A 15673-nucleotide genomic window follows, 5' to 3' on the forward strand; every position below is an offset into this window, starting at 1 on the left:
TTTCTTGATTAAAAATTTTATTTCCTTAGATTATTTTCTCTTTAAAATTTGCTTTATCACTTAACATCTTTCTCATTTTTTTCCATATCCCTTTTACTATTCTTTCCTCACATAAAAGTCCTCAGTTCACAACATTACTAATAATAAACTACATTTATTGTGTAAAAGTCAAAATCAACAGAAAAAAGGAAAACTAAGTTTTCCATTATATGTGCTGTCTCCATACATTTTATCATCTAGGCACTTAGAGAAAAAAAAAAGCACTGAATAATTACATTAGAGAAAATGGGGTACATGTCAATATATTTAATCTAAATCTCATGGTTTTTTATCCAATCCTTACATTTTTTAAAATTTATTTTATTTTAGGGGCATCTGGGTGGTTCAGTCAGTTAAGCATCCAACTCTGTTTTGGCTCAGGTCATGATCTCACTGTTCATAAGTTCAAGCCCTATGTCAGGTTCTGTACTGACAGTGTGGAAGCTGCTTGGGATTCTCTCCCTCCTTCTCTCTGCCTCTCCCCTGCAAAAGGGACAGAGAGAGAGCAAAAGGGGCAGAAGGACAGAGAAAGGGAAAATCTTAAACAGACTCCACACTCAGCACAGAACCTGATGCAGGGCTTAATCCCATAACCATGAGATCATGACTTGAACTGATATGAGCTGGACACTCAACTGACTGAACCATCTAATCCTTACATTTTTATTCAAACTCCTTGAAGTAGTTGTCTATAGTGGTTGTTCTCAATGGAAATGATTTTGCTCACCCAGGGGACATTGGTCAATTTCTATTGATAGTTTTGTTTGTTATATCTTGGACATTGCTATAGGCATCTGGTGGGTAGGGACCATGGGAGTTGACCAGTATGTCAATAGTCATGATGATAAGAAACCCTGATCTATAATAAGTTTATATTTTTCCAGACTAATCTATTACTAAGATTTCAGTGAAGGCTTTGGACATGTTTCTATACATAACTACTTTGACTTACAGTATTTGATATGAGAATCCATACAATCTCTGAAATCTAAACCATCCTAGTTATCTATGATACTGCATATTTTTGTCAGTTTTATTTATTTCACCATCCTTTCTCCATCAAAATTTTAAGAGAAAATTAAGCTCTAGTAACTTAAAACATTATATGTAATGGATTAACTTCCTCCTTGTATCTACGTTCCTTTGAGATCGACAGAATAGTCACTCAAATAATTTTCTGTAGGGCCTAATTCTTTATATATATATATATATTTTTTTCAACGTTTATTTATTTTTGGGACAGAGAGAGACAGAGCATGAACGGGGGAGGGGCAGAGAGAGAGGGAGACACAGAATCGGAAACAGGCTCCAGGCTCTGAGCCATCAGCCCAGAGCCTGACGCGGGGCTCGAACTCACGGACCGCGAGATCGTGACCTGGCTGAAGTCGGACGCTTAACCGACTACGCCACCCAGGCGCCCCTGTAGGGCCTAATTCTTTTGTGGAAGATCAGGTGAGAAAGGGTGTACGAGAACATTACAAAGGACATAATGAATAAAAATTCAGTAGGCAAATAGAAAGCAAATATGAAATGCTTAAACAAAGAAATGATAACAAAAACTAAGTGTAATTTAATTGAAATCTCCAGATAAAATACAAACATATCTATATTAGATTTTAAAAATGAGCTCCTGGAATATACACTGCATAATATTATTAATTACCACCATAAGACTGAAGAAGCAAAAGTTACAAAATAAAAGAATACACATGGTTATATTATTTAAAGAAAAGGGTTATATGAAGAGTTATAGTTATACCATGTACCAAAGTAAAGCAGTTGTAAATTTATCAAGTAAATGGAACAAATTAATCTTTGAGACAAAGGCATTTTGAAAAATAAAAAAAAAAACAAGACATATTAAGAATTCAATTCATTAGAGGGGCCCTGGACAGCTCAGTTGATTAAGCACACAACTCTTGACTTGGCTCAGGTCATGATCTCTTGGTTTGTGAGATGAAGCCCCATGGCAGGCTCTATGCTGTCAGTGCAGAGAGATTTGGATTCTCTTTCTCCCTCTTTCTGCCCCCCTCCCTCACTCATGCACCCATGCTCTCTCTGTCTCTGTCTCTGTCTCTCTCTTCAAAATAAATAAATAAACTTTTTAAAAAAAGAATTTAATTCACTGGAAATGAACACACTTTTAAGCTTGTATGCATCAAATAATAGAATTTCAGCATATACAATTACAGTTGAAAGAGTGTAAAATGTATAAAACCAGTATCATTGTGATGGGTTTTATTAAAATTTGCTCTGTACTTATGAACTGAACAGACATTATTTAGTTAAAGATGTAGGAAGATTTCATTAAAACATATAACAAGTTAATATTGTAATTGTATTGATTTAGTTTACGTCTAAAATAACATTCAAGATTTTTGAGTTTTGACAAATATATACACCTCTGTTTCTACCAACCCAAAAAAGTGATGGGATTTTGATCATCCCAGAAAGCTTTCTTACACTCATTTCCATCCACTCCTCTACCCTGAAGCAAATATTGTTCTGATTTCATTCATCATAACTGTTTGATGTTGTTGAATCTACCAGAAATTTCTTTCCTTTATTGGTATTATTTCATCATGTGAATATATGAAAATTGCTTATCCACTTACCTATTGATAGACATTTATGTTATTTCTAGTATTTGGCATTTATGAATAATTCTGCTTAACCTTGTTGTACAACATTTTTGTGTATATTTGTTTACATTTTGCTTGGGTAAATATCATGAGTGAAATTGTTACCTCATAGCAGAGAAATAAGTTGAAATTTGTAAGACTCTGACAAACTGAATTCCAACTGGTTGTACCATTTTACATTCCCAACATCATTGTTTGAATTCATTGTAGTACAATGTAAAAACCAAAGAATTACAATGAATACAACCCATTTTATTCAGATATGACCAGTGTTACATGCACTTATATTTGTGTGTGTGTCTAGTTCCATGCAATTTTATCACATGTATGAATTCATATAACCACCAGCTCAATCATGACACGGAGCTGTTGCATCACAAGGATTTCACTCATGCTATCCCTTTATAGCCATGCTAAATAGCCAGCGCCAATCTCTTCCTTCTGTTCCTAACCCCTGGCAATAGCTAAACTGTTCTCCATATCTATAATTTTATCATTTTGAGAGTTTTTCTGAGCGTGTATATGGAGAAAGATGAAGAATTTGAACCATTATTGAAGTTAGCATACCACTCAGGAATGAAGAACATTAGAAAGTGCTAACTGCTAAGGGAAAAGAAAATATTAGCAATAAATGGGGACTACTGGGAGATGCAAGAGAAGGTGGGGTTCAATTTGAATCGATCAGCCTGGACAGGCTGAGTGAGAAGATAATACTTGAGTAAAAACTGGAGGACGTAAAGGAGTTATCTAAGTGGATTTCTGGATGAAGAATTTTCCAGTCAGAGGAAGCAACCACAACAAAGTTCATAAGACAGGAACATGCCTGGTGTTTTTAAGGAATGGAAAGAGTCATGTGACTGGTGTGAAGGGGACAGGAGTACAGTAATTGGAGAAGAGGTCAGAAAAGTAACAGATCATATAACATCTAGTGATCTAATAACAACTTTGATTTTTAACTTGAGTGAAATAGGGAATGTTTTGGGTCATTGAGTAGAAAAATGACATGTTCCAACTTATGTCTTTAGTAAGACATTGAACAGTTATTGTTGTATTAAGATTAGTCAGTACTGGGAGGAAAAGAACAAGGAGACTATTGTTAAAGTGATCTAGGCAATAATATATGGTATCTCTGTCTAGTTTAGTTGCTAAAGTGGTGAATTGTGGTTGAATCTGGAGCAATTTTTCCCTTAGATTTTCCCCTTAATGACTAGACATTAAGGAGAACATAAATATGGGGATGAAATATCATGCCGACCAGAATTAAAAGGACTAAGAATGTATCTGAGACAATGTCTGAAAACCGGAGAGAGGAAGAAAGGTGAATAGAAAGAAAATGTGAGACGTTGCCAGAAAAGAAACCTCTGTCTAATTGCATAGTTGTTTATTGACTAATCAGAAGGCTTCTAAAAGGCAATTATTTATATAAGAATTTATTAGATGCGAGTGTAACTTGGCCTTGTGTGGTAGATCATAATATTAACCCCTTTGCTTTAATATTTGCTTTCCCTATTGATTTAAAAAAAATTTTTTTTAACATTTATTTTTGAGACAGAGAGAGACAGAGCGTGAATGGGGAGGGTCAGAGAGAGGGAGACACAGAATCTGAAACAAGCTCCAGGCTCTGAGCTGTCAGCACAGAGCCCGACACGGGGCTCGAACTCACGGACTGCAAGATCATGACCTGAGCTGAAGTCGGCCGCTTAACCGACTGAGCCACCCAGGCGCCCCTTTCCCTATTGATTTGATTTCCCACACCTTTTCCCTCCCTTCAGCTTCCAAAATATTGGTCTCAAACCCACATGGCTTAGCCATGATCTAATAAGAAAAGTCAGTCACATGACAGGTATCTGGGTCTAACCAATTAGCAAGACTTAGTTCTGATTCTATCTCCCAACTTTTGGAAAATAGGAATGTACCATATCTTAGTATTCCAATCATAAATTCTGATAAAAGCATATACCATTGTGTTTGGGAGTTTTAATCATTGTTGGAACAGAGGGAATAAAACTCATGTGCAATTGAAATAATTATATATTTACTAACTGCAAAAAAATTCCACAGTTAAATTATTGGAATTCATGAGTTTACCAAAGTTATTAGATATGAGAATAATATTTAAGAACTAAGGCATTTCTATAGAACCAAAATATACAGAACATACAATTTGAAAAAGGGATACAATTCACATTATCATCAAAATTACAAAATACTTGGAAATAGTATTTATATTCTTATATCTAATATCTTATATTATAATATCTATATCTTATATCTATTCTTATATCTATATAACCTTGTATCTTATTCTTATATTCTTATATCTATTCTTATATCTAATAACCTTGATAAACTCATTAATGCTAATAATTTAACTGTGGAATTTTTTGCAGTTGCTAAATATACAGTTATTTCACTTGCACTTGAATAAATACTAAGAAAAAGGCTCAAAACTTCAATATTCTAAGTTTATGTTTAAAATATTTGATCACAGGAGGGACAAAGATGGTGGAACAGCATAGAAGTTCTTTTTGTCTCTCATCCCTGAAATGCATCCAGATCAACACTAAACCACCTTGCACACCTAGAAAACTGATTTGAGGATTAACACAATGATCTGCACAACCTGAACAATGGAACTCAGCAGGTACACAGTGTGGAGAGGTGAACTGGGGGAAAGAGAAGCTGCAGAGGGCAGGGAGCTGATTTTTCATGCAGAGAGAGGATGGAGATGGGGGTAGAGTATGGAAAAAGCACCCTCTCCCCCAAAAGTAGCTGGAGAGAAAGTGGAAGAGTAGAAACAGCTGCAAGAGACTGAATAAAAAAGGGAAAAAGGCAAAAAGAGAGGGTTTAAATTCAATTAAGACTTTATAAACAGGGGGAGTGCAGAGTCTGAAACTCCGCAGCTCGATAACTGGTGGTGCTCTGGTGGGAAGAGTGAATCCCCAGGAGCAGAGTGGGGTCTGGGAGGTTCTCGGGCCACACGGGGAAAAGCAGTTCCACTGCTGGAAGGACATTTGGTAGAGACTGTTGAAGCTATCTATATGCTGTTTACAAAAGACCCACTTTAGACCTAAAAACACCTTCAAATTGAAAGTAAGGGGATGGAGAATTATCAGTCATGCTAATGGTCACCAAAAGACAGCAGAGAAGCCATACTTATATGGGACAACCTAAATTTTAAAATAAAGATGGTAACAAGAGATGAAGAAGGGCATTATTTCATAATTAAGGGGTCTATCCACCAAGAAGACCTAACAATTGTAAATATTTATGCTCCAAGTGTGGAAGCACCCGAATATGTAAATCAATCACAAACATACAGAAACTCATAGATAATAATACCATAATAGTAGGGGACTTCAACACTCCACTTACAACAATGGAAAGATCATCTAAGCAGAAAAATCAACAAGGAAACAATAGCTTTGAATGATGCACTGGACCAGATAAATTTAACAGATATATTCAGAACATTTCATCTTAAAGCAGCAGAATACACACTCTTCTCCAGTTCACATGGAACATTCTCCAGAATAGATCACATACTGGGACACAAATCAGCCCTTAACAAGTACAAAAAGATCGAGATCATACCGCGCATATTTTCAGACCACAACGCTATGAAACTCGAAATCAACCACAAGAAAAATTTTGGAAAGATAAGAAATACTTGGAGACTAAAGAACATCCTACTAAAGAATGGATGGGCTAACCAAGAAGTTAAAGAGGAAATTAAAAAGTACATGGAAGCCAATGAAAATGATAGCACCACAACCCAAAACCTCTGGGATGCAGCAAAGGTGGTCATAAGAGGGAAGTATATAGCCATCCAGGCCTTCCTAAAGAAGGAAGAAAGCTCTCCAATACACAACCTAACCCTACACCTTAATGAGCTGGAAAAAGAGCAGCAAATAAGACCCAAAACCAGCAGAAGACAGGAAATAATAAAGATTAGAGCATCAATGCTACCAAAACAAACAGACAAACAAACAAAACAAAACAAAACAGTAGAACAGATCAATGAAATTAGGAGCTGGTTCTTTGAAAGAATTAACAAAATTAATAAACCACTCTCCAATTTGATCAAAAAGAAAAAGGACCCAAATAAATAAAATCAAGAATGAAAGAGGAGAGATCACAACCAACACTGCAGAAGTACAAAAAAATAAAAAGAGAATATTATGAGCAATTATACGCCAATAAAATGGCAACTTGGAAGAAAGGGACAAATTCCTAGAAACATATAAACTACCAAAACTCAAACAGGAAGAAATAGAAAATTTGAACATATACATAACCAGCAAAGAAATTGAATTAGTAATTAAAAATCTCCCAAAAAACAAGAGTCCAAGGCCAGATAGCTTTCCAGGGGAATTCTACCAAACATTTAAAGAAGAGCTAACATCTATTCTTTTGAAGCTGTTCCAAAAAATAGAAATGGAAGGAAAACTGGAAACAAACTCTTTCTATGAAGCCAGCATTACCTTCATTCCAAAACCAGACAGAGACCCCACTAAAAAGGAGAATTACAGACCAATTTCCCTGATGAACATGGATGCAAAAATCCTCAACAAGATACTAGCCAACCAGATCCAACAATACATTAAAAGAATTATTCACCACGACCACCTAGGATTTATACCTGGGATGCAGAGCTGGTTCATTATTCACAAAACAATCAATGTGATACATCAATCAATAAAAGAAAGGACAAAAACCACATGATCCTCTCAAAAGATTCAGAGAAAACATTTGACAAAATCTAGCATCCTTTCTTGAGAAAAACCCTCAGGAAAGTAGGGATAGAAGGATCATACCTCAAGATCATAAAAGCCATATATGAAAGACCCACCACTAATCATTCTCAATGGGGAAGAACTGACAGCTTTCCCCCAAAGGTCAGGATACCCACATGACAGGGATATGCACTCTTGCCACTGTCATTCAACACAGTATTGGAAGTCTTAACATCATCAATCAGGTAACACAAAGGAATAAAAGGCATCAAAATAAGCTGGGAGGAAGTAAAACTTTTCACTCTTCACAGATGACATGATACTCTGTATGGAAAACCCAAAAGATTCCACCCAAAAACTACTAGAACTGATCCATGAATTCAATAAAGTCACAGGATATAAAATCAATGCACAAAAATCAGTTGCATTCTTATACACCAGTAATGAAGCAACAGAAAGAGAAATCAAGGAATCGATCCCATTTACAATGGAATAAAACCAAAAACCATAAAATACCTACGAATAAACCTAACCAAAGAGGTGAAAAATCAATACACTGAAAACTCTACAAAGCTTATGAAAGAAATTGAAGAAGACACACACAAAAAAGGAAAAATATTCCATCCTCCTGGATTAGAAGAACAAACATTGTTAAAATGTCAATACTACCCAAAGCAATCTACATGTTCAATGCAGTTCATATCAAAACAACACCAGCATTCTTCACAGAGCTAGAACAAACAATCCTAAAATTTGTATGGAACCAGAAAAGACCACAAATAGCCAAAACAATCTTGAAAAAATATCCAAAGCTGGAGGCATCACAAACCCAGACTTCAAGATGTATTATAAAGCTGCAATCATCAAGACAGTATGGTACTGGCACAAAAACAGACACTCAGATCAATGGAACAGAATAGAAAACCCAGAAATGGACCCACAAATGTATGGCCAACTAATCTTTGACAAAAGCAGGAAAGAATATCCAGTAGAATAAAGACAGTCTCTTCTGCAAACAGTGCTGGGAAATCTGGTCACCAACATGCAGAAGAATGAAACTGGACCAGTTTCTTACACCATACAGAAAAATAAACTCAAAATGGATGAAAGACCTAAATGTAATACAGAAAGCCATCAAAATCCTAGAGGAGAAAACAGGCAACAACCTCTTTGACCTCGGCCACAGCAACCTCTTACTCAACACATCTCCAGAGGCAAGGGAAACAAAAGCAAAAATGAACTATTGAGACCTCATCAAAATAAAAAGCTTCTGCACAGCGAAGGAAACAATCAGCAAAACTAAAAGGCAACCGATATTTGGGAGAAGATATTTGCAAATGACATATCAGACAAAGGGTTAGTATCCATAATCTATAAAGAACTTATCAAACTCAACACTCAAAAACAAATAATCCAGTGAAGAAATGGTCACAAGACATGAATAGATACTTTTCCAAATAAGACATCCAGATAGCTAACAGACATGTGAAACAATGCTCAACATCACTCATCATTAGGGAAATACAAATCAAAACCACAATGAGATACCACCTCACACCTGTCAGAATGGCTAACATTAACAACTCAGTTAACAATAGATGTTGGTGAGGATGTAGATAAAGAGGAACTCTTTTGCACTGGTGGTGGGAATGCAAACTGGTGTAGCCACTCTGGGAAACATTATGGAGATTCCTCAAAAAATTAAAAAGAGAACTACCCTGCAACCCAGTAATTGCACTACTAGGTATTTATCCAAGGGATACAGGTGTGCTGTTTTGAAGGGGCACATGCACCCCAATGTTTATAGCAGCACTATCAACAATAGCCAAAGTATGAAGAGCCCAAATGTCCCTCAATGGAAGAATGGATAAAGAAGATGTGGTATATATGTATACCTTATATGTATATATATGTATATATACACACATACAATGGAGTATTACTTGGCAATCAAAAAGAATGAAATCTTGCCATTTGCAACTATGTGGATGGAACTGGAAGATATCGTGCTAAGTGAAATTAGTAGGTCAGAGGAAAACAAATATCGTATGACCTCACTCATATGAGGAATTTAAGATACAAAACAGATGAACATAAGGGAAGGGAAGCAAAAATAATATAAAAATGGAGAGAGGGACAAAATGTAAGAGGTTCTTAAGTATAGAGAATAAACAGCAGGTTTCTGGAGTGGTTTTGGGAGGAAGGAAGGGATAAATGGATAAGGGGCATTAACAAATCTACTCCTGAAATCATTGTTGCACTATATGCTAACTAACTTGGATGTAAATTTAAAAATAATAAATTAATTTTAAAAAATAAAATAAAATGTTTACTATTAAAAGAGATTTAAATTCTCACAAAATTGGTATATGGATTCAATGAAATCTCAATCAAAATCTAAGCATAAGACTTCTGCTTTCGATCAAGATGGGGTAACAAAGGCTTGAAATAACAACAACAACAACGACAACAACAACAACAACAAAATCCTGAATAAAATACATGAAACAGTAAGTCTTGAGACATTCATTATCAGACATTGAAGGACAATGATATCTGAGAGGTAGAAAACAAATGAAGGAAGTCCTACAATTATTCCAGCTGACTGCCTAGAGAAAGTTTCCTGGAACCCTGGAAGAACCTAACTTTCTCTCTCTGATTTGATGAATCAATCTAGGAATCCAGGGAAACCAAAAGTTGCTAGAGTTTGCAAAGTGCCAGAGAAGAAATAACTGTACACACACAGGGAGAAAATATCCCAGAAATCTGCAGAAGATTTCCCTTCAGTCTTCAACTGAACATTGAACAGTGAATATATATAAGTAAACTACCCAAGGTTGGAGAAGAACCACCTGAGAAGATTAGAGGAAACAATCAATGGAGTCCACACAGGGTCCAGAATAGTTCTTGTTTCTATTAGTTGAAGTGGAAAACCTCACAACTCATGAGACATCAGGTAGAGTACTCAGAACAGTTTTACCTTAGTAGTCGGGAGAGTTTAGCTCTACACTAAACACAGTTTTTGATTCTGCCTAATAATCCTAAAAATAATGCCCCAAAGGATCACATCATGCCAAGAAATTGTGTTTTAGAACAAATCTCAAAACTATGGAATGCAAAAATATCTATCATCTAATAAGGAAAATTAACAATGTTTGACATCCAGTTGAAAGTTATCAACCATTCAAAGAAGCAAGAAAATATGACCCACAAATAGGAGAAAAATCAACCAATTGGCAAGCAACCAGAAGTGACATAGATAATAGAATTAGTAAAGGCATTAAAAGTTAGTATAACTATATTTTATATGTTCAAGAAGATTAGAAAAGATTGACCATGTTAAGTCAAAATCTAGAAGATACTTTAAAAAGGCCCAAATCAAAATTCTAGGTAGGAAAGCTAAAATGTTAGACATGGAAACTACATTAGCTGTGATTAGCTGCAGGTTAGACATTGCAGAAGAAAAAATTAGTGAGTTTGAAGACAGAGTCAATACAAAATGAGATACTGAGAAAATAAGAACTTGGGGGGAAAATAAACATTGTATCAGTGAGCTGTGAGACAATTCAAATGTGCCAAAATACCTGTTTTGAAAAATAGTGACCCAAATTTATCTCAAATTCGATGCAAACTAAGGCCATAGATCATCTCTACAAATACTTAAAACAAAGAAAACTAAACCAAAGCAGGTTATAATCAAATTTCTCAAAACCAGGGATTAAAAAAAATCTCAAAAGCATCCAGAGAAAAAAGCAACATTGTATAAAGTGGAACAAATATAAGGATGACAGCATATTTCTCACTTACAATAGTGTAAGACAAATGAGAGAGGAATAATATTTTTAAAGCATGAAAAGAAATAAATATCATTGCCATCCTAAGGTTTATGTGAATTTCAAGAAATGCCAAGTAACTAAAACAATATTGAAAAACAACAAAGATGCTGTGTCTGGCTCTCACTCTCATAGCCATTGCAGTACAATGAGCTCAATAGAGATAGTTTGGGGGCAACTGAGAGTCAACAAGGCACTGGGCAATTCTGTGCCTCACTGAGGAAAATAATTAAACATTTGCAGAGGAAATCCTAAGAAGCAGAGAGGAAGTGTCATCATATGCGTTCTCTGTGCAAACTTGTCAAGAGAGACACAAAAAAGAAGCACATAGATGTTTCAGTCAACTTCTCAGAGTTTTCTAAGAAGTGCTGAGAGAACTGGAAGATCATGTCTACTAAAGAGAAAGGAAAAGTTGAAGACATGGCAAAGGCAGACAAGGCCCATTATGAAAGAGAAATGAAAATTTATATCCCCTCTAAAGGGAAAACAAAAAAGAAGTTCAAGGATCCCAATGTACCCAACAGGCCTCCTTTGGCCTTCCTCTTGTTTTGTTCTGAGTATCAACCAAAAACCAAAGGAGAAGATGCTGGCCTATCCTATTGGTGTCACCTATTGGTGACATTGCAAAGAAACTGGGAGAGATGTGAAAAAACTGTTGTAGATGACAAGCAGTCTTATGATAATAAGGCTGCTAAGCTGAAGGAAAAATATAAAAAGGATATTACTGCCTAATGAACTAAAGGAAAGCCTGATGCAGCAAAGAAGGGAGTCATCGAGGCTGAAAAAAGCAAGAAAAAGAAGGAAGAGGAGGAGGATGAGGAAGATGAAGAAGATGAAGATGAAGAATATGATGGTGATGAATAAGTTGGTTCTAGACATTTTTTTTGGTCTATAAAGCATTTAACCCCCTGTACAACACTCAGTCCTTTTAAAGAAAAAAATTGAAATGTAAGACTGTATAAGATATATATATATATATTTTTTTATATATATGAAATTTATTGACAAATTGGTTTCCATACAACACCCAGTGCTCATCCCAAAAGGTGCCCTCCTCAATACCCATCACCTACCCTCCCCTCCCTCCCACCCCCCATCAACCCTCAGTTTGTTCTCAGTTTTTGACAGTCTCTTATGCTTTGGCTCTCTCCCACTCTAACCTCTTTTTTTTTTTTCCTTCCCCTCCCCCATGGGTTCCTGTTAAGTTTCTCAGGATCCACATAAGAGTGAAACCATATGGTATCTGTCTTTCTCTGTATGGCTTATTTCACTTAGCATTACACTCTCCAGTTCCATCCACATTGCTACAAAAGGCCATATTTCATTTTTTCTCATTGCCACATAGTATTCCATTGTGTATATATACCACAATTTCTTTATCCATTCATCAGTTGATGGACATTTAGGCTCTTTCCATAATTTGGCTATTGTTGAGAGTGCTGCTATGAACATTGGGGTACAAGTGCCCCTATGCATCAGTACTCCTGTATCCCTTGGATAAATTCCTAGCAGTGCTATTGCTGGGTCATAGGGTATATTTTTAAACTGCACAGTGTCTTTTTTGGTATAAATTAACACACTACTGAATGTGTCTTTAGAAAGCCCTGTCCTGGTGGTATTTTCAGTAGCCACTAACCTTGCCTGGTACAGTATAGGGGTTTTAAATTGACACGGACATTTAAAGCAGATTCTTGTTAGTGCATAGCACAAATTAGTTACATTGGGGATGGTAGTTTTCTTATCTTCCAAAGCTACTTATATGAAATAATTGTTCTAGCTGAATAACAGCTCTGTATTTGAAAAAAAGAAGTTATAGCTGCTTTGTTGACATTCTGAATGCTTCTAAGTAAATACAGTTTTATATATATATATATATATATATATATATATACCCTCAAAGATGGTGGACTCACACTTTATGATTTAAAATCTTACCACAAAACCATGGTAATCAAAGAAGAATGGTACTGGCATAAGGATAGACACATAGAGCAATGAAATAGAACAGAAAGCCCAGAAGTAACCTCTCACATATATGGTAAAATAATTTTTGATGAGGTTGCCAAGATCGTTCAATGGGAAAAGAATAGTCTTTTCAACAAATGGTGCTATGAAAATCTGATATCCATATGCAAAAGAATAAAGTTGGACTCCCACCCTTACACCATATACATACAAAAATTAATTTAAAATGGACAAAAACCCTTAAATTTAAAATGTTTTTTTAATGTTTATTTATTTTTGAGATAGAGACAGAGAGACAGAGTGCAAGCAGGGAGGGACAGAGAGAGAGAGGGAGACACAGAATCTGAAGCAGGCTCCAGACTCAGCTCTCAGCACAGAGCCCTATGTGGGGCTTGAACTCACGAACCATGAGATCATGACCTGAGCTGAAGTCAAACGCTTAACTGACTGAGCTACCCAGGTGCCTCAAAAAACCTTAAATTTAAGAGTTAAAACTATAAAACTATTAAAATAAAAGTAGATAAAATCTTCATGACTTTGAATTTTTGCAATGATTTCCTCCATATGACATCAACAGTACAGGCAACAAAGGAAAAATTACATAAATTAGATTACTTTACCTTCTGTACATCAAAAGACACTATCAAGAGAGTGAAAAGCCAACCCACAGAATGGGTTGCACAGATGAAAGAAAGCTAATGAAAGTAATAGTAAGTCAAAACCAGTAATAAATCAAAACCATAATACATAATGAACAAATACAGTTTAATCCTAGAAATGGAAGTTTTGTATAGCATTAAAAAAAGAATGAATGTGATTCACTATATTAACAGAATAAAGCAAAAAGAAAAAGAAATTTAAAAACAAATAAATAATGCACAAGTAACGACAAAAACTATGTGATCTTAGGTGGTACAAAAATTTTTTTGACAATAAATGACAAGGAATGAAAATAAAATTATAAGAGAAATTAAATAGGTCCACAATAGACTTTAAAGTGAATGTTTATAGCAGCTTTATTCACAGTAGCCCAAACCCAGAAACATTCCAAATGTCCATTAGCAGGAAAATGGGTGGAAAAATTGTGGCATATTCTTATCATGGAATTCAACTCAAAAATATAAACATATATCTACATATAAATAGTTTATACCATATACATGGTCTCAACAAAATTATGCTGAGTGAGAGAAATTAGATACAATAGTGTATTATTACAGTTATAAGAAGTTCATGAAAAGGCAAAAGTAAACCTTGGGGATAGAAAGTAGACCACTGTAGCCTGGGGAAAATTGATATCCTATATCTTCATTGAAGTATGGTTTATCTGGGTATGAACATTTGTCAAAATTTGTCAGTTTATACTTAGGATCTGGGCTTATAAAGGTATTTGTCTATAAATTGTACCTCAGTCATAAAAAAAAAAGAGGTACTTGAACAATTTTCAGTTTGAGGGCAGAACCCCCAACAATCCTACTGGACCTTTAAGACTATTGAATTATAAGAAAGACACATCCTAGTTCTCTTTATGACATTAACATCTGGCTTGGAAGAGAGAAAAAAGAAAATTATTTTTCACCCTTTCATTGTTACCAGGCCTTCTCATATCTGCAATTTCGTCAGTCTCATATTTTTAAAAATTCTGCTTCACAAATATGGAACAAAGCCCTGAAATTCTCCCCTAGGAATATCATCTTTTCAAAAGAAAGAAATTCTATTTTACTACTATAGTCCTGTAGCAGTAAGATGTGATTTTCTTGTAAAATATGGCAATCCCTCTATTTTATGTGAGAAACAGAATATACAGACAGGGAGAATAAGGTTTATTTTTAAAAATGCAAAGCTACTGTCACCACTGGGGCAGCAACTAATGAAAATGTTTTGCTTTTTGGGTATGGTAACCAGCCTCCACAATGGTCCCAATGTCCCTCAACTCCCAGTAACTACACTCTTGCAAAGTCTTCTCCCACATTTTACCAAAACTGGTCTGGACATCTGTATGATTAACTGAAAGAACAGAAGTGATGGTATATCACTTCCAAGAACAAGCTATAAAAAACATTACACCTCTGATCTCTTTTTTTCTCTCATCACTTGCTCAACTGCATGTCTTGAAGATTATAGATAACTCAGTGGAAAGTCAGGCATGTTGAGGAACTGAGGTCTTCAGTCAATAGCCACGTGAATGAACTTTCCTACAAGCAGATCCTCCATCCGCAGTCAAGCCTTCAGATGACTGCAGGTCTAGCCAAAAGCTTGATGGCAACCTTATGAAAGACTACAAGCCAAACTACCCAGCTAACCTGTCCTTGAGATTACTCATGTCAGAAACTAGTAGAAATAATATGCATTTGTTGTTTTTAAGCCACTAGATTTTGGAGTATTTTATTACACAGTAGTAGGTAACTAATTGGTATCCCATCATAATTTCTGTGGATTACAGTTACTCACTTATCAT

The 15673-nt window shown here is 35.5% G+C and overlaps 1 pseudogene; it reads left to right on the forward strand.

Moving 5' to 3' along the window:
- The first annotated feature begins 11491 nt into the window (after positions 1-11491).
- On the forward strand, positions 11492-12209 carry LOC115513300 (annotated as a pseudogene).
- The last annotated feature ends 3464 nt before the right edge of the window (positions 12210-15673 follow it).

Source organism: Lynx canadensis, chromosome B2 (assembly GCF_007474595.2).
Source record: "Lynx canadensis isolate LIC74 chromosome B2, mLynCan4.pri.v2, whole genome shotgun sequence".
Classification (NCBI taxonomy): Eukaryota; Metazoa; Chordata; class Mammalia; order Carnivora; family Felidae; genus Lynx; species Lynx canadensis.